This window comes from Quercus lobata, chromosome 11 (genome assembly GCF_001633185.2).
Source record: "Quercus lobata isolate SW786 chromosome 11, ValleyOak3.0 Primary Assembly, whole genome shotgun sequence".
NCBI lineage: Eukaryota > Viridiplantae > Streptophyta > Magnoliopsida > Fagales > Fagaceae > Quercus > Quercus lobata.
Window position 1 is genome coordinate 4,746,457 of NC_044914.1, and position 24,616 is coordinate 4,771,072.

A 24,616-nucleotide genomic window follows, 5' to 3' on the forward strand; every position below is an offset into this window, starting at 1 on the left:
GCTTCTTTAGTCAATTTTCTTCAACAAACCAAAGGAAAGGAGAGCTTCTTCAATCAATTTTGTTTCTGCTTTACTTTCCTTGTCCGCATGTTTGAGCTTGGTAACTCTTTTGTTCAGGTTTCCTTCTTTTTCTTTTTCCTCTATTTGATTCGTTTTGCTTGCAATTCTAATGTTCTATGACTACCCCCATTTGTGTAATTGAGCTAACATATTTGTTTTCTTCTTCTTCTTTGGAAATAGCAGACACATAAAATATGGCTGAAAAGTTAAAGAAAAGCTACTTTGAGGTGTTGGGTTTGTGCTGTGCATCAGAGGTAGCATTGGTTGAGAGGATTCTGAAGCAGCTCAATGGAGTCCAAGAAATTTCTGTAATCCTACCCACAAAAACAGTTGCTGTCCACCACACTCATGTCATCTCTGACGTTACCATTGGTAAGTCCATGAAAATTTTCCCCCGTGTTAAAGTTATTTCAATGAATGTATTTGTGGGTAGTATTAATCTTGACAGATAATTACACTGCATATGGTTCGTTGTTTGATAAATTAGTCAACTTTTTAGTTTTAAGAGAAATTCTATAATTCTTACATTTTTCTTTGGGTATGGTAGCTCTATTAGTAATAAGGTTACCCATTACAGTACCTTAGTTGCATTTGTTGCTATCTATCTCAAAAAAAAAAAAAAAAAAAAAAAAAAAAAAAAAAAAAAAAAAACCTTAATCCCGTTGGTAACACACACATCGTATTAAATAATAACTCCATTTACTATTTTAGTTTATTTTTTCACATTAAACCATAATGAATCAATTAAAATATTGTCTAGCCATGACACATGATAATTCATGTTTTTGTTTTGTTATTAATTTTTGACAAGTAGTAGTAAGGTCATTGATGCTTTGAGAAAACATAGGTTTTAATGTTTAAGGAAGGTTTAATTAAAGTGAAGGAAAAGATAACAGGTTATAAGAAGAAATTCTAGCAACAAACAATATTAAAGCAAAGGAAAAGATAGTAGGATTGAAATTAGATACATCACTAATCAATTTGGCTCAAAGAGCTCAAGTAATATTCAAATCTAAAAATTCATTAAAAAAAATTAAAAGATAAGAAAATGTTGCCTAGAAACATTTATAGGCAATTGAAAATCATCTTTATATAGTTAGAAGAAATCTTACTTATAAAAATTATATCATTATCATCCAACTTTATTAAAAGTCACGTGTTAGTCACATAACGTTTTACAATACCGACTGGTACGGCACAAGATCGACTCCTTTGATAAAACCTCCTAAATCTCGATTCTACCTTGTTTTTGAGAAAACTCATCCTCAAGTTTGGCTTCAATATTTTCCACAATGGATTGGAGTCACTCTTCCTCTAATTTTGTCAGTCTTAAGTACATGAAGAAATAGCTCATTAGTCTTAATATGCCAATAAGAACTTGGGCACTATAAGCTTGAAGGTCTCTCTTCAAATATTTGTTACGTGAACATGCAAGTCAAGTAAAAAAAAAATTACTACCATATGGCATCAAACAACTTTATTCTAAAAATTGGCTCAACATTGTAATTACTCATTATTTTCATTATTATTCAATATGGAACTTCACTCACACATGTGTTCCTAATACTATGATACCATGAGAGATGAATTCTTCTTCCATATCATCATTCTCATCTTCAAAACCACATTTTTGTATGTCCCACGATTCGCAATCCCCTTCAAGATATCCATATGGTCCCCATTGTTGAAAAACTTATGGAATTACTTACAAATATTCAATCCTAGGAAGATATGAGTAATGTTAGAGATACAACTTTCTTACAAAAAAATTTTACAAATTATTGATGTAGTGAGTGGTTATTAGTAAATGAAAAAGTGATGTTAATGGGGGATCTAAATGAAAACCAATAAGAAGTTGGATACATCAATAATTTATAAAAATGTTGTAAAATAGTTTATAGCTGTGGCAAACTATTAAGAAGTTAGACACATTATTATCTATTACACATAATGATCCTATTAGTTTGATTTGTGTTAGTTGAGGCACTCAATAAGGTAAGGCTGGAAGCTACTATTAGGCCACAGGAACAAAGCAACTTCCAGAACAAATGGCCAGCCCCAAGTACAATGTTCAGTGGCTTATTACTTGCACTTTCCTTTTTGAAGTACGTTTATCATCCATTGGAATGGTTGGCTCTTGGTGCGGTTATTGTTGGCCTTCCTACACTCATATTGAGAAGCATAGCATCCATCCGAAATCTTATTATTAATATCAACATTCTTGTTCTGATGGCAGGTAATAATTTTCCCATCCCCTTCTTTTTTTCTTTTTGTTTTCTCCTAGCTAAAATAGTCTATTAGTTTTAAGAGTAAGATTTAAGCAATGGTTTCAAAAAAAAATGGAAGTGAATGTTATATATGAACCTTCGCCAAAAAGCCAATTCTCCAGCACATCCTTGACATTCATTAGTTTTCATGGTACTATAAAGGTTAACCCTTATAGCAAAGATATGAGGATGATTAGTATTCAGAGATCAACTTCAACCAAAATGCTTTAGAATGGCCAAAAGTATGTTAACTTCTAGGTGGAAAAGATGCCCTTATGACTTATGTGATTTGCAGCCTTAGTTTAAGAGAGTTTTAATGTGTATTATCTTTCTTAACCTGTCTTACATGATTGTATATGATGTTTTGCAGTGATAGGGACACTTGCTTTACAAGATTATTGGGAAGCTGGTACCGTTGTCTTTCTGTTCTCCATTGCTCAGTGGCTTGAAACAAGAGCAAGTTACAAGGTCTGACACTAGCTATTTCTATCTCACCCATAATTCAATTATTGAATTTCTAACTAACTGGCATATCACTAATCTTTGTTTCATCACATGATTAAAAAATATGTAATTTATAAAAAGAAAACACATTGTTACATACAAAATAATGCTATAAATTAATTAATTAAATTAAACCCTTCAAGCAATTCACATGGAGTGTGACGGCTCCTTGACAAAAAAGAAACATAACAAAATTAAACATTATAAAATGTTTGTTTCTCTGTAAAACGGAAATAAAATAAAATAAATAAATAAAACTAATAGTTTTTTTATCATAAGAATCATTATAGGCATTTTCTGGAAACTATAATAAATATAATACCTAAAGAAACAATTTTGTTATATTTCCCATAATCTAACCTAGTTGGGAGTTCTAAATTTTAATTAAAATCCTTTATTTCATGGTTTATGTAGTTGCACGATTTTCCTGGCCCAAGTTCTATTGATCAGGCCCTGGTCCAAAGCGCAACCCACAATAAATATTTGTAGAGGATGGGTCAAAAAACTTAGCTTCAGTGAGCCTATTCGGTCTGATACATGGACAATATTGTTGCAGAAAACCCCAGCACAAGAATGGATCTCTCACGTATATTTCTATTTCTTTAGTTCCTCATACAATATTTTTTGTCCCCTTCTTTGAGGGACTCCACTACATTATATAGTTCCCCTCCTCTCATCTCAACCTTACACTTGTTGATCATCTAAGCATCTACTTGAGTGCCTGTCCCATCAGACGCCCCCATCTCTCCCCATGTGAGTTGCAGAGGCCAAGGCGGTACTGTTCAGGGGTCATTTCCTCATTAATGCGGCCAAGAGGGTGGTTGGGGCGCAATTAATGTGGTGGTAGCTCTCCATGGGATATTTTGGATTTTATTCATTTTATATGTTGGGAGGGTGAACTGAGTTGGCTGGGGAGAGTTCCTCGCCTGGACTTCGTGACGTCCGAGGAGGAGTTACTCCTCGGAAAGGTTACCTCGTTGTTACTGGGATTGAATAGTGCTTCATATGTGGTTTCTCTTCGGACAGGACGCTCCTCGGACGGGCCTGAATTTGGAATAGCCCATTATTTCTGGGCCGGGCCCCACAATAGCCCCTCAAAACTCCGGTTTCTATCTCATTCTGAGGAGGAGAAAACGGGGTTTTGATGTTTGGGAGAGGATGGAAATAAGGAGAGCGTGTGGCGCGCGTGCGGTCCGTTACTTTTGACGCGCTACAATTTACGAGGCGCGGCCATTAACTTCTGAAGGCGTTATGTTCCCTCATCCAACGGTGTGGCGTAGATCGAACGGCCATCGTTTTTTCTCGTGTTTTTAGGCAGGAGCGATCTTTTCTCTCTCCTCCTGGCTATATAAGACGTCAGAGGGGTTCAGTTTCTTCTTTTTATCTGCATTTCGTAAACCTCAGAGAACCCCATCGAATCCCAGAGATATACCAGCACTTGCGTCCGTTACGCCACCGTAGCCGTTTTCTGTGAAGCGTTTCGTCCAAGAGAGATTTCTAGGCGTCCCGTCGAGCGTTTTGTGAAAGTACCGGTACGTTTTGTTCATCTCGCCGTTTCAATTCCCTCCTCGGACTCTACTTTTCTTCTTAGTTTTTACTTTCGTTTCCCCAGTTCAGTTCCGATGGGTAGATTTGAGAAATTAGTAAAAACTTCAGCTGCTATGGAAGCCTTTAGGACAAAATACCACATTCCCCCGGGGGTTGGGCTGCGGTACTGTCCTCTTGAAGGAGTATTGACAGATAGGCGTGAGGGAGAAGTCGTTATCTCCATGATTGCTTTCATAGAGGGAGGGATGACACTTCCCATGCGTAGGATTACAAGGGAGTACTTGTTCAACCATAGGTTGACGCCATATCAGTGTGCCCTGAATATGTTCAAGATATTAGGCTGTGTAGATGTCTTAAACGAGCGGATGAATCTAGGCCTTACTTGGCACGATGTGGCTTATCTGTACGAATGTCATCGCCTCGGGGATGAGGGGTATTATCTTAAATCCCGGAACGAGGACGTTAGGTTGATCTCTTGTCTCCCAATATCCAATAAGACAGTGAAGAATGATTTCCTTATTACTTCTGGGGAGTGGTTCGACGGTATTCATTGTCCAACTCGGGCAGGAAACCCAGGTGCGGCGTCTCTAGGATCGGTCCCTTTTGGGATAGGATTTAGCATTGAGGGGTTACATTTTTTGCTTTCTTTATAATTGGAAGATTTCGTGAACTAATCCCCTTTTCCTTGATTGTTTGCAGATAAAATTCACGTCGCCCCTCGGCTAAACTTTGTGAACGTGCCAGCGTTGAACTACCTTCTTAGGTCGGAGATCTACATTTCCGAGGACGGGCAGTTGCATGCTGCCCATCTGGTTCTGGGCTATCAACCTCTGAGCAGCTCTTTCCAGGCTATCGGTCACGCCATAAGGGCTGGTAGTCCGAGGTTGGCTAGGATTGACGTGTCCAGGGACGGGTTCCTAGCTGAACACGATCTGCCACCAGTTGTGTTGCCCGGTGTTAGAGATCCCTACTTGGCAGAGCAGCTACCTCCGCCAAACGAGCCTGGTGCTGCCGTTCAGGTTGAAGAGGAAGCTGAATCATCTCGTCTTTCCCTTGAGGCAGAGATAGACAAGTTTTATTTTAAGGAGGAAGTTCAGCAGACCCCCCTGGTGGAACTTTCTGATCCCGAAGGAGAGCGGGACCGACATTCTGCAGTTGGTGTTCCTTCCATCGTTATCTGCTCGGACGATACTTCGGACGAAGGGATAGAGCCCATGGCAGGAAAAGGAAAAACTCTGAAGAAGCTGATGGCCTCCCGAGGGAAAGGCCAGTCGTCGAAAGGACAGTCATCGAAAGGGCAGTCCTCGAAGGCACCAACTCCACCACAGGGCAAGACCCTCCCTCCTGTGGCCCCTACGGACACCTCGGACCTTGGCCTTAAGGTTAATCCAGACCTAAAGAAGAAAAGGCCGGCCGACACTCCTGAGGAGGGCAAGGTGGTTGCCCAGCCGACCAAGAAGCAAAAAACCACTCGCGCACCAAGGAGCAGAAGGGGCAACTCCTCGGAGAGTCGGGACGAGGAGAATCTTGCGGAGGTACGTGCTGCCCCGCTTGTATGGGGCCCCAGGTTGGAGCTGGATGGGGTGGCCATCCCCTACAATGCTTCGATCCGAGAGTACAACCAAGGTCGGGCGGGATACGTGGCCGAGGCCTTAGAGCAGCCCCTACTCCTTCCTCGGGATATGGAGGCTTATAGGCGGTTCTCTCAGCCTGAGATTTTCCTATCCCTTAAAAGGGATCTCGCGATGGTAAGTAATCATTTTACTGTTTCATTGATCTATTTGACCTTGTTAGATTAAAGCAATCTTGCTTCGTTTATAGATTACTCAGCAGGTATTCGTGGCTGAGGAATTTTACCGCGGTAACAGTAGTCGGGCTGAGGTCGAGATCCAGGCGCGGGCGGAGGTGGAGAAAACCTTGGGGTCCCTCCAGCACGATTACGCTGAACTCATGGACAAGTTCAAGGAGTCGGAGAACCGGCGCAAATCTGCAGACGCTGGTTTGAAGAATGCTGAGGCCCAGGCGGAGGACCAGCGCAAGGAGCTGTTCGCGACCCAGATCAACCTCGCCACCGAGAAACAGGCAGTGCAGGACTTCAAGACTGCTCTGCAAAAGGTCGAGGATGAGCTACGGCGGGTCAAAGAGGAGGCCCAGCTGATCCGGGAGGCCACAGAGGCTGAGAAGAGTGCTGCTCGCCAGCTCGGGGCCGAAGAGACGGAGGCAAGGCTATCCGAGGAGATCCCCGAGGTATGCCGGGAATATTGCGGCATCTCATGGTCTCGTGCCCTCGATGCTGCAGGAGTTCCTGTTGACTCGGCGCTGAGACTGCCTGAGAGCATTTTCTATCCTAAGGAGATCCGAGAACATCCTGACAGTGTCCAAGCGGCCTCTGAGCAGGATCCGGTGGTGCCTGATGCCGCACCTGTGCCTGATATGGCGAAAGATCATGTTACGGACTCTTTCATAGAGGTTCCTCCCCCTCAGCCCGAGTCAAAAGAAGATCCTCCTGCCCAGGCTTAGCTTTTTAGGTTTTTTTTTTTTTTTTTTTTTAAATGAAAGTCGTCCTATTTTTTCTTTATTCTTTTGTAAGGACCTTTTTTTCTAATGTACTCGGGATACTAATATGAAATATTCGCTTTGCTTACTACAGATGTATGCCAGTAACGCTCTTTTTTCTTTTTTCCCTTTAAACATTTGCAACAATGTAGATACAGGTAAATGGTCAAAGCGAAGGGGGTTTTTGAGTTGCGATGGTGCCCGACTGCGCGAACGCCTTAAAATGATTTCCTTTAAGTAATAGTCCCCCAATCTATCATAAGTAATAATTTCCCCTAAGACTGTGGTCCGAGGAGTCATGCAGGACTAGGTTCTGTTTAAAACTATGGAAATTGTCATGAGTAATAATTTCCCCCAAGTCTATGGTTCGAGGAGCCATGCAGGACTTGGGTTCTGTTTAAAACTATGAATAGTTGCTTTAAGTATTAATTTCCTCTTAGTCTGTGGTCCGTGGAGCCATGCAGGACTAGGTTCTGTTTAAAACTTATATGAGTAATAATTTCCCCCAAGTCTGTGGTCCGAGGAGCCATGCAGGACTTGGGTTCTGTTTAAAACTATGAATAGTTGCCTTAAGTATTAATTTCCCCTTAGTCTGTGGTCCGTGGAGCCAGGCAGGACTAGGTTCTGTTTAAAACTTATATGAGTAATAATTTCCCCCAAGTCTGTGGTCCGAGGAGCCATGCAGGACTTGGGTTCTGTTTAAAACTATGAATAGTTGCCTTAAGTATTAATTTCCCCTTAGTCTGTGGTCCGTGGAGCCATGCAGGACTAGGTTCTGTTTAAAACTTATATGAGTAATAATTTCCCCCAAGTCTGTGGTCCGAGGAGCCATGCAGGACTTGGGTTCTGTTTAAAACTATGAATAGTTGCCTTAAGTATTAATTTCCCCTTAGTCTGTGGTCCGTGGAGCCATGCAGGACTAGGTTCTGTTTAAAACTTATATGAGTAATAATTTCCCCCAAGTCTGTGGTCCGAAGAGCCATGCAGGACTTGGGTTCTGTTTAAAACTATGAATAGTTGCCTTAAGTATTAATTTCCCCTTAGTCTGTAGTCCGTGGAGCCACGCAGGACTAGGTTCTGTTTAAAACTTATATGAGTAATAATTTCCCCCAAGTCTGTGGTCCGAGGAGCCATGCAGGACTTGAATTCTGTTTAAAACTATGAATAGTTGTCAGTAGCCCAGCAAGCAGTGGATAATCATGAAAGAAAACGCATGCTAAGCCATTCTCATTAATAATAATATCTTCTGAGGTTATGTACATTCCATGGTCGGGGTACAGCTTTTTCATCTAAATCTTCTAGGTAGTAGGCGCCTATTCCGGCCACAGATGTGACACGGTATGGTCCCTCCCAATTAGGCCCCAACTTGCCCCAAAAGGGGTTCTTTGCGCTGCCAAGAATCTTCCTCATCACGAGATCACCTGGACCTAGAGGCCGTGGTTTGACGTTAGCATCATACCCTTGTCTCAGCTTCTGGTGATAATAGGCCATGTGAATCATCGCTTTTTCCCTTCGTTCTTCGACTAGGTCCAGACTCCGTTCCAATAACTCGTCGTTATTGTTCGGGGTAAATGATCTAGACCTTAGTGTGGGAAAGTTGTTCTCAATCGGGAGTGCGGCCTCAGCCCCGTAAGTCATCGAGAAGGGGGTCTCACCGGTCGATCGTCGCGGCGTCGTCCGATAAGTCCATAAGACGTAGGGGAGTTCTTCTACCCATCTCCCCTTTGCCTCGTCCAGTCTCTTCTTCAGTCCGTTCACTATGACCTTGTTCACGGCTTCGACCTGCCCATTTCCCTGAGGGTAGGCGGGGGTGGAATATCGGTTGATGATTCCAAACTCGCGGCAATACTCCCTAAAGTTTTTACTGTCGAACTGCAGACCATTGTCGGAAATGAGTGTACGCGGAGTCCCGAAGCGGGTGATGATATTCTTCCAGATGAATTTTTGGGCGTCCACGTCCCTAATGTTGGCCAATGGTTCAGCCTCCACCCATTTAGTGAAGTAATCCGTTCCGACTATTATATACCGCTTGTTCCCCGCGGCCTTGGGGAAGGGTCCAACTAGATCAAGGCCCCATTGTGCGAACGGCCATGGACTCGAGAGGGGGTTGAGAACTCCTCCGGGTTGGTGGATATTCGGGGCGAATCTTTGGCACTGATCGCACTTCTTAGCGTATTCTTGGGCCTCTCTCTGCATGTTCGGCCACCAATACCCTTAGGTAAGTGCCCTATACGCCAGCGATCTCCCTCCGGTATGACTTCCACAAATCCCCTCGTGTAACTCCTCAAGTAGAGATTCGGATTCTTCTGGAGGCACGCAGAGTAGGTACGGTCCAGAGTAAGAGCGCCGATATAGTTTGTGGTCCTCTGACAGCCAAAACCGAGGAGCATTCCTTCGTATCTTCTCGGCTTCCAATTTTTCTTCCGGCAAGACGTCGTTTTGAAGGAAGTTCTTTATGGGATCCATCCAGCTGTGACTCTTTCTGATCTGATGGACTCTGGCAAGGCCTCTGCTGATGGGACTTGCCTGGGCTAGATCTTCAACCAGGATTACTCGCGGCAGATTATGTGTCGAGGACGTGGCGAGAATGGCCAGCGAGTCTGCATAGGTGTTGACACTCCTGGAAATGTGTGTCAGATTGAAGGACTCAAAATTCGCCTGCAGCCGCTTGACTTGTCCCAGATACTCTTGCATCCTAATATCTCGGGCTTCCAGCTCACCCATCACCTGTCCGACTACCAGTCTGGAGTCCGAGAACGCTTCTATTACTCTTCCGCCCAACCTTTGAACCATCGTCATTCCTTGAAGTAAGGTTTCGTATTCGGCTTCATTGTTCGTAGCCGAGAATCCTAGCCTTAATGATTTTTCAATGGCAGCACCGTCCGAGGATATTAAAACTATCCCAACTCCTGACCCTCTCTGGTTGGCTGCGCCATCTACGTAGACCTTCCAATGCGTGTTCCTCCCTGTTGAAATCGCACCAACCGACTTTCCATCCATGTCCCTCTTCTCGGTTATTGTTTCTATGGAGGGCTCAGCAAACTCCGCTACCAAGTCTGCGAGTACCTGTCCTTTGATGGAGGATCTGGGCATATATTTTATATCAAAGGCTCCCAAGAGCGCACTCCACATGGCGATCCTTCCTGTATAGTCAGTGCTTCGAAGCACTGCTCGGAGGGGAAACTGGGTCAGAACGATGACCGTGTGCGCCTGAAAGTAATGAGGAAGTTTTCGGGTTGCGTGCACTATTGCCAGAATTGCCTTCTCTAAAGGTAGGTATCGTACCTCGGCCTCATGTAGTGATTTGCTCACATAGTACACCGGTCGCTGCACCCCATTATCATCCCGTATCAGTACCAGGCTTACAGTGTGGGGAGCTACGGCGATGTAGGCAAACAGCACCTCATCTGCCTCAGGGCTGGACATGATGGGTGGTCGGGACAGGTAGTCTTTGAGTTGCTGGAAAGTCTGAGCGCAGTCCTCCGACCATGCGAACTCTTTCCACTTGTTTACCAGGAGGTAGAAAGGCCGACATCGATCCGCCGATCTCGATATGAACCGGTTCAACGCCGCGATCATACCAGTGAGCTTCTGTACTTCCTTCGGATTCCGATGAGCCTTTAGGCTGTTAATGGCTTTGATTTGATCGGGACTTACTTCTATTCCCCTGTGGGTGACCATATACCCTAGGAATTTCCCAGACCTGACCCCGAATGAACATTTGGAGGCATTCAGCCGCAGCCGGTGCTCCCTTAATATAGTGAAGATTGTTCCGAGGTCCTTCACGTGCTCGGACACCCTTCTACTCTTGACAACCATATCGTCTATATAAACCTCAATGATCTTGCCCAGTTGTGGTTCAAACATCCGAGTCATCATCCTTTGGTAGGTTGAGCCTGAGTTCTTTAGCCCAAACGGCATCACCTTATAATGATAATTTCCGATGGGCATCATGAAAGCCGTTTTCTCTTGGTCCTCTAGCGCAAGGGGTATCTGATGATAGCCTTGGAAAGCGTCCAGGAAGCTCATTCGAGGGTGCCCCACGGTTGCATCCACCAATCGATCAATTCGGGGTAGGGGGAATGGGTCCTTCAGGCACGCCTTGTTCAGGTCCGTGAAGTCTACGCAGACCCTCCACTTCCCTGTCTTCTTCTTTACCACCACAGTGTTTGCCAACCACTCTGGGTAAAAGACCTCTTTGATAGCCCCCGCTCTTTTTAGTTTTGCCACTTCGTCTTTTACGGCACTAGCATGTTCCTTTGAAGGGCGTCGGGGTGGCTGCTTCTTCGGAGTGGAAGAGGGGTTGACGTTCAAGTGGTGACAAATAAGGCTAGGATCGACGCCCGGGGCGTCGTAGGCGTCCCATGCGAACACGTCAACATTTTCTCTAAGAAATCTGACTAGTTCCTCCTTTTCTTGAGAGGGCAATTCAGAGCCGACCAGGAAGAACTTCTCCGGGTCGTCGTTGACAGCGATTTTATCTAAACTTTCACATCTTATCTCCTCGGCCAGTCCGTCGTCTTGCTCTGCCGAGGCGACTGATTGCTATAAACTTTCAGGGGCCGATGTAAGACGGCGGCCACCATACACTGCCTGGATACGGCCTGATCTCCTCGGATCTCTTCTACTTGTCCTTTGGATGGGTATTTCACTTTCTGATGAAGTGTGGAGGTTACGGCTTCCAGGGCATGGATCCATGGCCTGGCGACTATCGCGGTGTAGGGTGAGTAAGCGTCGACGACGATAAAATTCACCTCCACCACCTCCGCCCCAGTCTGTACGGGTAGTCGGATTTGTCCTTTTGGCGTAACCATTCTTCCCTCGAAACTGAGAAGGGGGGAGTCATAAACTGCCAAATCTTCTGGCTTCAGGTTCAGCCCCTTGTATAGATCAGGATACATTATCTCTACTGCACTTCCCGAATCCACCAACACCCTTTTCACGTCAAAGCCCCCAATCCTCAGAGTGACCACCAAGGCATCATCGTGAGGTTGAATAGTTCCTCTTTTATCCTCATCCGAGAACCCCAGTATTAAAGAGCTTCCCTTTTTTGACCTTTTGTGTTCCCTTTGCCTGCTCCCGGAAGGGAGCCGATCAACAGCTAACACCCTGGGGATGGGTGGTCCCGTTCTTCCTGGTGCAGCGAGGATGACATGTATCGTCCCGGTGGGTGGTCTTAAGGTCACGTCCTTTCGAGGCTCTTGTGTTGCTTGGCTGGTGTGGCCACTCGACGGGTGCAGCAGGTGACGTAACTTTCCTTCTCGGACCAACTGATCTAGATGATTCCACAGATTCCTGCAGTCCTCAGTAGTGTGCCCATGGTCTTGATGATAGTGGCAGTACAGGTTCTGGTTACGTTTGGAAGGGTCTCCAGCCATCTTTCCCGGCCACCTGAAATAGGGCTCATCTCTTACTTTCTCCAGTACCTGTTGTACGGGCTCTCTGAATATGGCATTCACTGTTTGCGGGTTACTCTGCCCAGCCTGTCGCGAAAAATCTCTCCTCGGCTGGCCAGGGTTGTGCCGTTCCGACCTGAAATCATTTGCTTTGGGGTGGATAACCTTCTCCTTTCCCTTCCCTTGCAGCTGATCTTCCTCCACTCTTTTGTACTTGTCTATCCTATCCCTCAACTGATCAACGTTGGCAACCGGTTTACCAGTGAGGGATTTCCTTAAGCCATGGTCGGCGGGGAGGCCATTTTTGAATGTGCTGATAGCGACAGCATCATGGTTATCATCCAGGTCATTATATACTTCCCAGTATCTATCGGAGTATGCTTTCAGAGTCTCTCCCTCGTGCATGGACAAGGACAATAGCGAACCGAGGGGCCTGGGGACTCTGGTGTTGGTGATAAAGCGGGAGCAGAAATCCCGAGTGAGCTGCTTGTAAGAGCTTACGGAATTTGTCTTCAGGCCGTTGAACCACCTCATCGCCATTGATCCCAAGCTGGACGGGAAGATTTTACACATGAAGGCTTCGTTTTGCGAGTAGATCGCCATCTTTTGGTTAAATTGGCTCACATGCTCTACCGGGTCTGATCGACCGCTATAGATGGCGAATGCTGGTTGGTTGAACCGTCGAGGCAGCTTAGCCCCTTCAATTCTATTCGTGAAGGGGGACCTTGAAACCTGATCCAACGCCTTCTTCATGGCGTCGTTTCCCGAACCCTTGCTAGATGTGCTCTCATACTTCCGCACAGGGCGTGGTTCCTTTTCGTAGGTAAAGGTTTCACTTGGGGGGGTCCTTGACCTCTGTCTGTAACTCGCATCCTCCGCATTAGAAGATTCACCTGAGTCAGAGGGAGATCGTTTTCGCCGCACGCGCCGTAACTCCCTTTTTAGGTCATCTATCTCTCGCTGCATGGCCTGGTGACTATTTCGCCTCTGAGACACGTGACTTCCTATCTGAGTGTGACTCTGGCTGGTCCGGGTAGTATGCATACTTCCCTCTTGGTTTCCCCTGGGGCCTGGGTTGACGGGGTTATTTTGCCTCTAGGACTCGGCGGGTTGTGTCCGTTGGGAATTAGCCTGGTGAGGATCCTCCTGGTGCGGAGCCAGTTCTGCCATGCTCGACCGTTGCACTAGCTGATGCTTTAGTTCTCCCCACAGACGGCGCCAATTGTAGTTGCACGATTTTCCTGGCCCAAGTTCTATTGATCAGGCCCTGGCCCAAAGCGCAACCCACAATAAATATTTGTAGAGGATGGGTCAAAGAACTTAGCTTCAGTGAGCCTATTCGGTCTGATACATGGACAGTATTGTTGCAGAAAACCCAAGCACAAGAATGGATCTCTCACGTATATTTCTATTTCTTTAGTTCCTCATACAGTATTTTTCGTCCCCTTCTTTGAGGGACTCCACTACATTATATAGTTCCCCTCCTCTCATCTCAACCTTACACCTGTTGATCATCTAAGCATCTACTTGAGTGCCTGTCCCATCAGACGCCCTCATCTCTCCCCATGTGAGTTGCAGAGGCCAAGGCGGTACTGTTCAGGGGTCATTTCCTCATTAATGCGGCCAAGAGGGTGGTTGGGGCGCAATTAATGTGGTGGTAGCTCTCCATGGGATATTTTGGATTTTATTCATTTTATATGTTGGGAGGGTGAACTGAGTTGGCTGGGGAGAGTTCCTCGTCTGGACTTCGTGACGTCCGAGGAGGAGTTACTCCTCGGAAAGGTTACCTCGTTGTTACTGGGATTGAATAGTGCTTCATATGTGGTTTCTCTTCGGACAGGACGCTCCTCGGACGGGCCTGAATTTGGAATAGCCCATTATTTCTGGGCCGGGCCCCACAGTTTAATATCTAGAAGACTAGAACACAAAAACCTCAATTTATTCATAAAAACCTAATTCTAAATTTCTAATTTTTTAATAAATCCTCCAAAAATAATACTCTCAATAAATTGAGAATTTAAATCATCAATTACAAGCATGATCAAGTTAAGGAATTTGCAATCAGAATTCAACCCCCCCCCCCCCCCCCCCCCCCCCCAAAAAAAAAAAAAAAAACCAAGTCAAGCATAGGACCTAGCCCTAAAATTGAAATCTCACAATTCCTATTAAAAAACTTTCTTTCTTTTTTTTATCTGAGATAAAATTCAAAACACTTTGAATTAAATAAGACTAACATCTTGAAATAATGGGTTGGATTACATACCAAAACAGCGTTTAATCCAGTCAAAAAATCTATATAATTATAATAAAAAATATAAATAAACCAAACTAAAAAAAAAAAAAAACCCATGGTAAGAGGAAATAAGATCCCCTTAAGCCCTTATTGCCTTTGAAATAACCCACTTAAAGGTTAAAGCTATACAATACTTAGTTGCTATGATACAACATACTTCTAATTGGGAATTGAATTTGAAGATTCTTACTGTAATTCAATCACGTGGCCAAAAGGTTTAGCATCAATGATTTTGGCTGTCCATATAATATCTCTAACAGAAAAATTCAACATTTGTTTTTTCATCCATTTATTGGGGAACAATTTATCCAAAAACTTTGAAGCAAAGCAACAGCTCAAAGAATTTACAGCTTCGCTTATGTGTACCTAGATTTAAACCTTTGTTACTGTATTAGTAGTATTTAGTGAAAAGCAAGGAATTGTCTAAACAAAGAAGAAACATAATCACTATAATCAAACAAACAAGAATCTTTAAGCTTTAAACAAAAATTAAACTGATGGCTGGAAGTTTGAAACAAGGCATGTTTTGTCACTTTCAGACTTCTAGGGAGTCTCAGTGTTATAGTTTATCAGTAGATAGCTACTGTTTGAATCCGCAATGACTTCTTAGAGGACTAGAGATTTGATCCTGACCATTAGAATAGTGATTAAATGATTAAGTTCACTTTTTTCGAAATGCTTCAATTTTTTAGAGACAAGTGGTTATTTATCATTGTAACAATTTCAGCGTTGGTTTACAAGTTTCTGTCCTTTATTTGCAATGTTTCACTTCACAGGCTATGGCTACGATGTCATCTTTAACAAGCATGGCTCCTCAAAAAGCCATAATAGCTGAAACTGGAGAACATGTTGATGTCAATGCTGTTGAGATGAACTTGCAGTCAAAGCCGGCGATGTTATTCCAATTGATGGTATTGTTGTTGAAGGGAAATGTGAAGTTGATGAAAAAATGCTGACTGGAGAATCATTTCCTGTCACCAAAGAACTGGACTCAACTGTTTGGGCAGGCACTATTAACCTAAATGGTTAAATATCCTACCTTTTCTTTTTTATAATTTCAGTTAATGGTGAAATTGAAATATTTTTCTTACAGTTCTCAAGTTTCCTCTCTTTCCTTCTTTCCCTATCAGGTTATATTAGTGTAAAAACTACAGCTTTAGCAAAAGACTCTTTTGTCTCAGGAATGGCAAAGCTAGTAGAGGAGTCGCACAACAAGAAGTCCAGAGCTCAAAGATTCATTGACAATTGTGCAAAGTACTATATTCCTGGTTATTCCCCTGTCTCTCGCTAAAAAGAGTGCTATTATTCTTTCTATTTGAAAGACAAAATGTTCATTTTAAAACATTACTCCATTGATTTCATAATTAATTAAACAGAATAGTCATTTATCTTTATGAAATTAGGTGTTACCTGCTTGTTGATGTCATAGTAGAACAAAGCTACACAGCCTCAAATGCTTGTGCTAAAAGATCTTCAATTTGTTTCCCTTTGTAATTTGGAGGTTTCTCAAGTAGACAAACATATATGCTTGTGTTAGAGTTTTTGTACTATCATTTTAATTTTTATCCACATTTTCCTATGTTCAATTCTGCAGTGGTTATGTTAATAGCAGTTGCTTTTGCTGTGATTCCGGCTGCACTGAGACTTCCTAACGAAGATTACTGGTTTCATTTGGCAATAGTAGTGCTTGTAAGCACATGTCCATGTGCACTTATCCTCTCTACACCTGTTGTAAATTTCTGTGCACTTTCAAAGGCTGCAACAACTGGACTTCTAGTCAAAGGTGGAGATTATCTTGAGATTCTTGCAAAGGTTAAGACTGTTGCTTTCGACAAAACTGGGACAATAACAAGAGGAGAATTTGTGGTGACTAATTTTCAAGTAATCAGTGATGATGTTAGCCTGAACGCCTTACTCTACTGGTAAACTTGAAACTTTATTCTTTGGTCATACCACTTTTTACATTAGATATATGAATCTATAGTATCTAAATAATTAGTTGCAACTGTACCGCACATAGAGTGAGTATATATGAAGGAATATTCAAAAGACAGAAAGGAAATTGATTCTTGAAATTCAAAGAGTTTCTATTTTGTGACTTTAAAAACTAAAAACACTTATGAAAATTGTGAAGGGTTTCAAGCACTGAGAGTAAATCAATTCATCCAATGGCAGCTGCACTTGTTGAGTACGGAAGACTACATTCAATTGAACCAAAGTTCGAAAATGTGGAAGACTTTCAAAATTTTCCTGGTGAAGGAGTTTCTGGGAAGATTGATGGGAAAGATATCTATATTGGAAACCGGAGAATTCGTTTGAGAGCTGGGTGTGCAGCAGGTGAAATTCTTTCTTGGTTCAAAAATTAATTTCTAGTAACTTACAGTTGTTACTGATGATTTTGCCTTTGTTTTATATGTTGCTTGTTACTAGAAATAGAATTTCAAAACATGGAAGGAAAAACAAATGGACATATATACTGTGGAGCAACTCTAGTTGGAACATTCAGCCTCTCTGATACTTGTCGATCAGGGGCCATGGAGGCAGTTGAAGAGATTAAATCATTGGGGATCAAATGTGTCATGCTTACAGGTGATAATCATGCAGCAGCCATGCTTGCACAAGATCAGGTACAAATATAGCAGCTCAAGTTGGTAGTCATGTGAACCAATCATCCCAACCTAACCATAACTGGGTATTATATTTTTTTTGGAAGAAATACACCCCCCCCCCCCCCCCCCCCCAATGTGATTCTCTTCCAAAAAAATGGAACCTATTGAAAGTTTTGGATGTAACACTTAACCCATGCAGTGTTGTTTTATGTGTAAGTTGTTAAATATCTGTGAAAATCAACAGTGAATTGGTCATGTGATGACAAGTGTTCATATTTAGAGCTACATTTTCACATAAAGCAATATCACATGGGCGCCTTTTGTAGGTTACAATCAACTAAACAGGTAAAGTCTCTCGTCGTTTAGTAAAGGACTTGAGTTTGAATCTTGCTTATACCAAACACCAATTACTCTTGGCTTAATGATAAAGAAAAATCATCATGGAAAAAACATCATAGGTTCAAATTTATTGTATTTATCAAATAAATAAATAAAATATTACATGGTAGTTTTGAGCTACACTAAAAAGATTCTAGAGGTTAAGTGTTACGCAATTAACAGCCTTTGTATAAAACAATACTACAAAGAGTTAAGTGTTATACTCAAAACCTCAAAGCAATTTCATGTTTTACAGGGAAACCACGTGAGATTTTGTGTATTTTCCCCTATATTTTTCTTCATCATATGTTTTTGGCATAAATGTGATCTTGATGGGTTTGCAGCTATATAAATGTGGTTAAACCGTTAGCCAAAAGTTTCCAATTCCACCTAATTGCTTAATTATTTAGTCCTCAACAATCTTCGGCATAGCCATGTTTGTCACTTCATTATTATTTCCATTCATGCCATGTTCTTTGCAGCATGAGTCCACAAATAAATTGAACACACTATTTTAAGATGTGTAAAACTTTCTTTGCAGCTAGGCCATGCTCTAGATGTTGTCCACGCAGAGCTTCTACCTGAAGACAAGGCACGAATAATTGAGGTATATAAGAAAGAAGGACCAACAGTGATGATTGGGGATGGCATTAATGATGCTCTTGCATTAGCCGCAGCTGATATTGGCATCTCAATGGGAATTTCAGGATCAGCACTTGCAAAGGAGACAGGGCATGTGATTCTCATGTCAAATAACATTCAGAAGATACCATTAGCCATCAAACTTGCGAGAAGGACATTAAGGAAACTCATTGAGAATGTCATTGTATCCATCACAACTAAGGGTGCCATCTTAGCATTGGCCTTCGCAGGTTATCCACTTATTTGGGCATCAGTTCTCACAGATGTTGGGACATGCTTGGTCGTAATTTTCAACAGCATGTTACTGTTGCAAGAGACACCAAAACTTCAAGGAGGGCATTCCAGATCAAGATGTGGAACTTTCTCCATGCCTTCTTTATTTGGGAAAGGCAAAAGCATAAATCCTGTTGATGGGCAAGGTGGTTATAATGGAGATTATGGGGACTATGAGGCAATAAAATGCAATGATGGATGCTGTGAGAAACTCATTCATGAAGTGGAATCCCCAAGTGGTAAAGGTTGTTCTAATTGTACAGAAGCTAGTTGCAAGGACAAGAAGTTTGCTAACATACCACAAAGCAGTAGTAGTAGTAGTAGCAGCGTTTGTTGTCTACAAAAATGTGAAGCTCAATCTCAAAGCAAAAAATGTGGTACAACACATGGTGCAACCATCAATAATGCCTGTGGCTGTAGTACTGCTGGCCTTCTGGAATCTATAGTAAATAATGCTTCTAAGATTTCAGACAATAGAGAGATAAGAGGGTGTTGCAAGCAATTTGCGGAGCAATGTTGTGGTAAGCCTGAGCAATACACAACTAATAGGTTATCAGAAATTGTGATTGAGTAGATGCTACTTCAGTTTCTTGTATCCGTTGAAATAATAGTTGAATATTTTAATTGGTTGTGCTATTTTAATTGGTTGTGCTATTTTTTTTTTTTTTCTATTTTATTCTTTTGTTAATGAACCGTAGCACATAGAAGAGAGTAACTGTTCATTAAAAAAAAAAAATGAATTTTAGAGAGACTGTCAGAGCACTATTTTATGGTTAAACTCTCTAAAATAGAGAAAATTTTGTGTTTGCCTTCGAGAGATGCTCTTGAGCTTATTAAATTAGGGTAGAAAAAAATTTTAAAAGAATAAAATTAAAAAGAAGAGTAACGAGGGAATAACGGAAAATTCTTGTATGAGACGCTTTCATGAGACTTGTGTCTCAATGACATATGGGTCCCACACCTGAAATGTCTAATATCTCTTATCAGTTGTTTGTTGACATCTCTTCTCATTGCTAACTATATCATAAAATGTCTCAAATGTCTCACTTTATCCTGAACATATCTCATTGTTGAGAACTTTGTTTAAATTAAAGGTATGTATTTCAATTTTTTTTTTATTGATAATAATGTTTTATTGAATGAAAAGTACATCTTGAAAAAATAACATACATCAAGAAGAAAGCCTAAGTGAATGCAAGAAATCAGAAATGGAAGATCACTCATCATATCAGCAGTTTGTAGAAAATGTTGTAAAATAGCTTGTAACTCTAATATTTTTCTATCTTTATTTTGTCATTTGCAGACAACAAACAGTGTAAGAAGTAATTAAGTAGATGCATTCATGCTCACTAACATTGACACTAACACTAATGACATCATATGGTGATGTCCTATAGTTGGGACTCTTGTTGAGCCAATTCCAAAGCTTTTCTTGGTTCTTACTTCCTACTTAACTTTTATGTCTTGGATGGGGTTTTATCATATTATGAGCCTGGATGTGCCGCTTGGGAATTGAGATATGAAATGAAATTATGTATTATTCAGTCTTTAATTGTAGTGTGTGAACAGGTTTGTTGTATGGAGTCTTGTCATGCTTATGATTAGAACAGGTTTACTACTTGGTTTGCAAATTTGTGCTGCTAGTTGTTTACTTTCATGTATTAAGTATTTGTATAGGCATTGCCTTATGTGGTTTATAAAACCCAAAATTTAACTGGTTACTGCCCAAAATTTAACTGGTTACAGCCTTGTGTGGTTTTATATAATTTGAACATAAGTTACTGCCTCCTTGTGCGGTTTTATATAATTTGAACATAAGTTACTGCCTTGTGTGATTCATAAAATTTAACAGGTTTGGGCCCATGAAACCTGTACAGTAATCCTTAAGTGGTCAAGTTACTCTAATTGAACAGAAGTTAATTGCATGGACAAGAATTTTGCAAAGATAGCAGAAAGTCCTAGGTTGTCAACAAAAATGTGAATCTCAATCTCAGAGCAAGAAATGTGGTAGCAGATGCAGTGCAGCACAAGGTGCAACCATCAGTTGTGATTAAATGCTATTACAGTTTTTAAAGATGCATACGAAACTTTTTTCAATTAGCTGTTTAGTTTATTAAAAGCTTTTAAGAACTTAAGAAGGCTTCAAAGAAACATTGATAATTCATCGCAAAAAAAGGCCTTATAAAACATCGAAAGACTGATTACAAGAAAAAAATAAAGAAAAATCATGGCAAACTTCTTACAAAAGTCTTCTTGCCAGATTTTCTTAATACATAACTGAACTAATTATTCTATGAACCTTGCTACTTTCTCAACCTATCCCATTGAAAAGATTAGTTGCTAACCCGTGCAATACTAATGAATATCAGTTAATCAAACAACCACAATTGTTCAATTCTATAAATAGTCAATCCTCAAATGATAGAATATAATTAACAAAATTCTCAAATGATATTCAAGGCCTTTAAGATGAAGCTGATAGAATGTACGCAAGACACCTAACAAAGAGAATTCCATCAGTTAGTTCAATTCTTATAGTATTGACAAAAGGAGAGTTATCTTGCTTAGTTTTCATTTAGTCAAGATTTTGAAAGAAATGGGAATGACTGGGTAAAAAGTTTGATAAATCTTGAACAATTTAAGTAAAAACTCTTTTGGAGATGATAAGAGTAATTTGTTGTGGTCCTTTATTGTCTAATGCCATAACATTTAGAACCAGCAGCCGTATTGGTTTGCTCCTCAAGAGAAGTCTAACCAACATTGTCGTTAGTCTAGATATTTTGATAAATTGAAGTAAAATCTCATTGTGTCCCTCCAATTTCTTCCTTCTTTGAAATAAACATAGTGCTAGTCTTAGTTGCCTACTAAGCAAACATGACATCTCTGTATCATCTAGCAAATCATCTTTCAAAATACATTCTCCCATTGTTCAACAACCAATCAAAAAATTCCACAATCTATAATTCCCAATTTAAGAAAAATGGTAGTAACTAAGTTTAAGAACAGTCTCAAGCTCCATTAGCATACGAGAGCCATGATTTTACCACGTGTATTAGGAATCCTATAGAAAGAACAAAAGATGACTCAAGGCTTTTTTCAAACTGCTTGTGAACATGGAATTAAGATATTGTTATCAAAAATAATATCACTTATCTCAAAAAAAAAAAAAAAAAAAAAAAAGAAAAAAAGAAAAAAAGATGATTGTACATGACAAAAAAAATCATCTTAAACTTGAAGAAAAAGAAAGAGAGAGTACCTTTTTTCAGCTAGAAGAACGGCAACCTATGGCTATCACAACATGGTTCAACCATCAATACTGCCTGTAACAGTAGCACTGCTGCCTTTGTGGAATCCATAATTATGAATGCTTCTAAGATTTCAAACAAGAGAGAGATAAGAGGGTGTTGAGAGCAATCTGGGGAGCAATGTTGTGGTAAGCGTGAGCAATACACGACTAACTTGTAGACAGGTTATCAGAAATTGTGATTGAGTAGATGCTAATTCAGTTTCTAAAGAGGCATACAGATTTCGCTTTGCTTTTTATCTTAAGAACTTTAAGGCTTTGAAGAAGTTAAGAAAGATTAAAAGAAATGTTGATAATTCATCACAAAAAAAGCCGTATAAAACACAAAATAGAGCAATTACAAGAAAGTCAAAGCTGCCAAGTTTCTTACAAAATCCTAACAAATTTTTTTTAATACATGCCTAAAATTCTTATTCTGTTAACCTTGCTACTTTCTTAACTTACTCTTCAAAGTAGCCGCATACTCTACTTTGGATCCATTTCCCCTTCAGCTGCTGCCATTGAAAAGATTTAAGTCATGCAAATTTCTCATCTTCTTACATTGGTCAACTCCATGTCTAACCTTTAAGGAGTATAATCCATGCCAATTTCTTCCCATATGATCCATTTATCAAATTTGGCTCTTGGACTCTTTGCCGTCCTAAAGCATAATTTTTCCTGGTAAGTCAGCCACATTAGCAGTTCATTACCTTATTTGCTTTGAAAGCCTTAGACATTGAAAGGATTATCCTCACTAAAGAAACTAATCTGAAATCAACGATTATGCCTTGACTTCCTCTTATTCTTCAAAATTTGTCCCTGAAAACCTGTTTAAATAATTCACTGAGAACATGCATAGAGTATAGGAGAGATGATTCACATGCAGAAAAATATGTGGGAAGGAGAGAAACCAAATGAGATATGAAAAAAAAAATTAAGAGAACAATGAAGCAGAAGAAGAATCCAAAAAAAGAGAGCAAATTAACAAAATAAGAGATTCTGTATCGAATCTAAGAAAAGTGAAAATCATTTGACCCAAACAAATGGGAAAAACTATGAAAAATATTGTCAATTGATGGAAGGCTGACGAAAATTGGAGTATTGAAGAAAGTGTGCAAGAGTGGAGCAAGTAATAGAAAATCCAAGGCAAGTTGAACAGAAATACAGCAACACTATAGAAATTCTGCAGACAAGAATTAGCTAGCAGGCTATTGTGTGCAGGGAGATTACTTCAATATAAAAATCTTATTGAGTCCCATTTAATCCTATAAAAAAATAAAAAATAAATAAAATAAAATAAAATAAAAAAAGAGGTTCATATGAAACTAGACTGACAAAAACCATCCCGGTGAGTATGTTTCTTTACCAAATCCAAAAACATAAACATTGTACTCAGGCCCCAGTTATAGTGTTTAAGTTGATCCTTAGCATAATGAGTACAGAAACTGCAGAGAAATAGAAAATTTAGATATAAAAACAGCATGACACGTTAGTAGATTTGATATCAACATAGCATGAGGTAAAAACAAGATGTTAGGTTCATAAGAATATATGAAAATCTAAGTTTATGGAAACAAAAATAGTTTCAATATCCTAAAAGCAGATTATTTACTCCAGTTTATGTTAACCAAAAATAAGAAGAGGTCAAGTTCATATATGATCTTCAAAATACATCATAACATGATATAAGTAGAAAACAAATTGACCCTTTATCAAGGCATTCAATGTGATTAATTCAGTGCCCAAGACCCTCCTCTCCCTAAAGAATCCCCGCACTTGTCATACATATCTATTAATGTCAGTTCCCCACTAGTTCATATTCATCTTAATCTCCAAAAACAATCCCTTAATCCATCTCCTCAAACCGAAACCTGACAAGCCCCTGTACAACCCAAGACTGCTCAATGGAGTCATTTAATTTAGCTTTGTAATATTTTATATTGTCTGGATTTGTATAAGATTTTGACTATGAAGGCGTTGTGCAGGTATGAACTATGTCCAACATCCAGTGTACTAGATTGACCGGGGCTACATAACCATAAGTAATTACATGGAACTCATGTTTGACTAATCGTTTTGGGTAAAGTTAACATGACTAACACTTCCTCAAGTTGTGACAGGCGCAAAGATCTTTCATTTTCTAAAACTACCACACTGCATCCAATAGAAAACCCATCTTTGAGTTGGAAAAGGATCCTCAGCATTTGTTTTTAAAATGGAGAGGGTTTAAATCAAGTTGAAGATTTAGTTTTTCACAAATCTAAAGCAGAGCAAATGTCAAGTCATTTTTAGAATCAGTTATCACTCCTTGTTTGGTGGAATGAGATTTGAAATGATGTGGCACCATGTACACCTTTAGATTCATGAAAAACAAAATCATTATCATGAAATGGACCCCCTCCATTGGATCTCTTTAAGTAACCTAACATTAACAGCCTGCTCCACAAAATGAAACCATTCTTAGAAACTTCATTATCATACACACTACAAATATTCCCCCATTCACCACTCCAAGTACTTCGCTGATAGTGACTCACTATCATGATATATAGCTTTGTAAATCAATGAAGGCCACCATTCTAACTGCAATAATCACTATATATTAGTAAAATCACTATTGTGCCCCTCACTAATACATTAATATCCTAACACTTAACACTAAAAGCGTTTAGCAGAAAATTAAATATATATCAGAAAGGTCAATTTTCTTTGTTTACTTCACAAAAAAATACTCAACGTTATGTTGGTGGTCCACATATCATAAAATTCAAAGAATGGTCATTGGAATCACTAATTTGAAGAAGAAA

The 24,616-nt window shown here is 40.5% G+C and overlaps 1 protein-coding gene and 1 pseudogene across 4 annotated transcripts in view; one reads left to right on the forward strand and one right to left on the reverse strand.

Annotated features, from left to right (window-relative positions):
• On the forward strand, nucleotides 1–19,150 carry LOC115968492 (annotated as a pseudogene). Its single transcript, XR_004086749.1, has 10 exons — nucleotides 1–117; nucleotides 244–432; nucleotides 2,039–2,296; nucleotides 2,698–2,795; nucleotides 15,401–15,649; nucleotides 15,755–15,892; nucleotides 16,219–16,546; nucleotides 16,759–16,961; nucleotides 17,055–17,251; nucleotides 18,153–19,150. The product of XR_004086749.1 is annotated as a putative inactive cadmium/zinc-transporting ATPase HMA3 (transcript).
• LOC115968493 (pentatricopeptide repeat-containing protein At2g34400) overlaps nucleotides 18,575–24,616 on the reverse strand; it is a 10,766-nt gene continuing 4,724 nt past the window's right edge. The window contains exons 4-6 of one of the 3 annotated variants that reach the window (XM_031087903.1): nucleotides 22,275–22,636; nucleotides 21,783–21,896; nucleotides 18,575–18,657 (exon numbers count right to left, since the gene is read on the reverse strand). The gene's annotated coding sequence lies outside the window, so the exon portion shown is untranslated. Of the gene's footprint in view, nucleotides 18,658–21,499; nucleotides 21,588–21,782; nucleotides 21,897–22,145; nucleotides 22,637–24,616 lie in introns of those variants that run through there. The other 2 variants (XM_031087904.1, XM_031087902.1) reach the window with 2 other exon arrangements.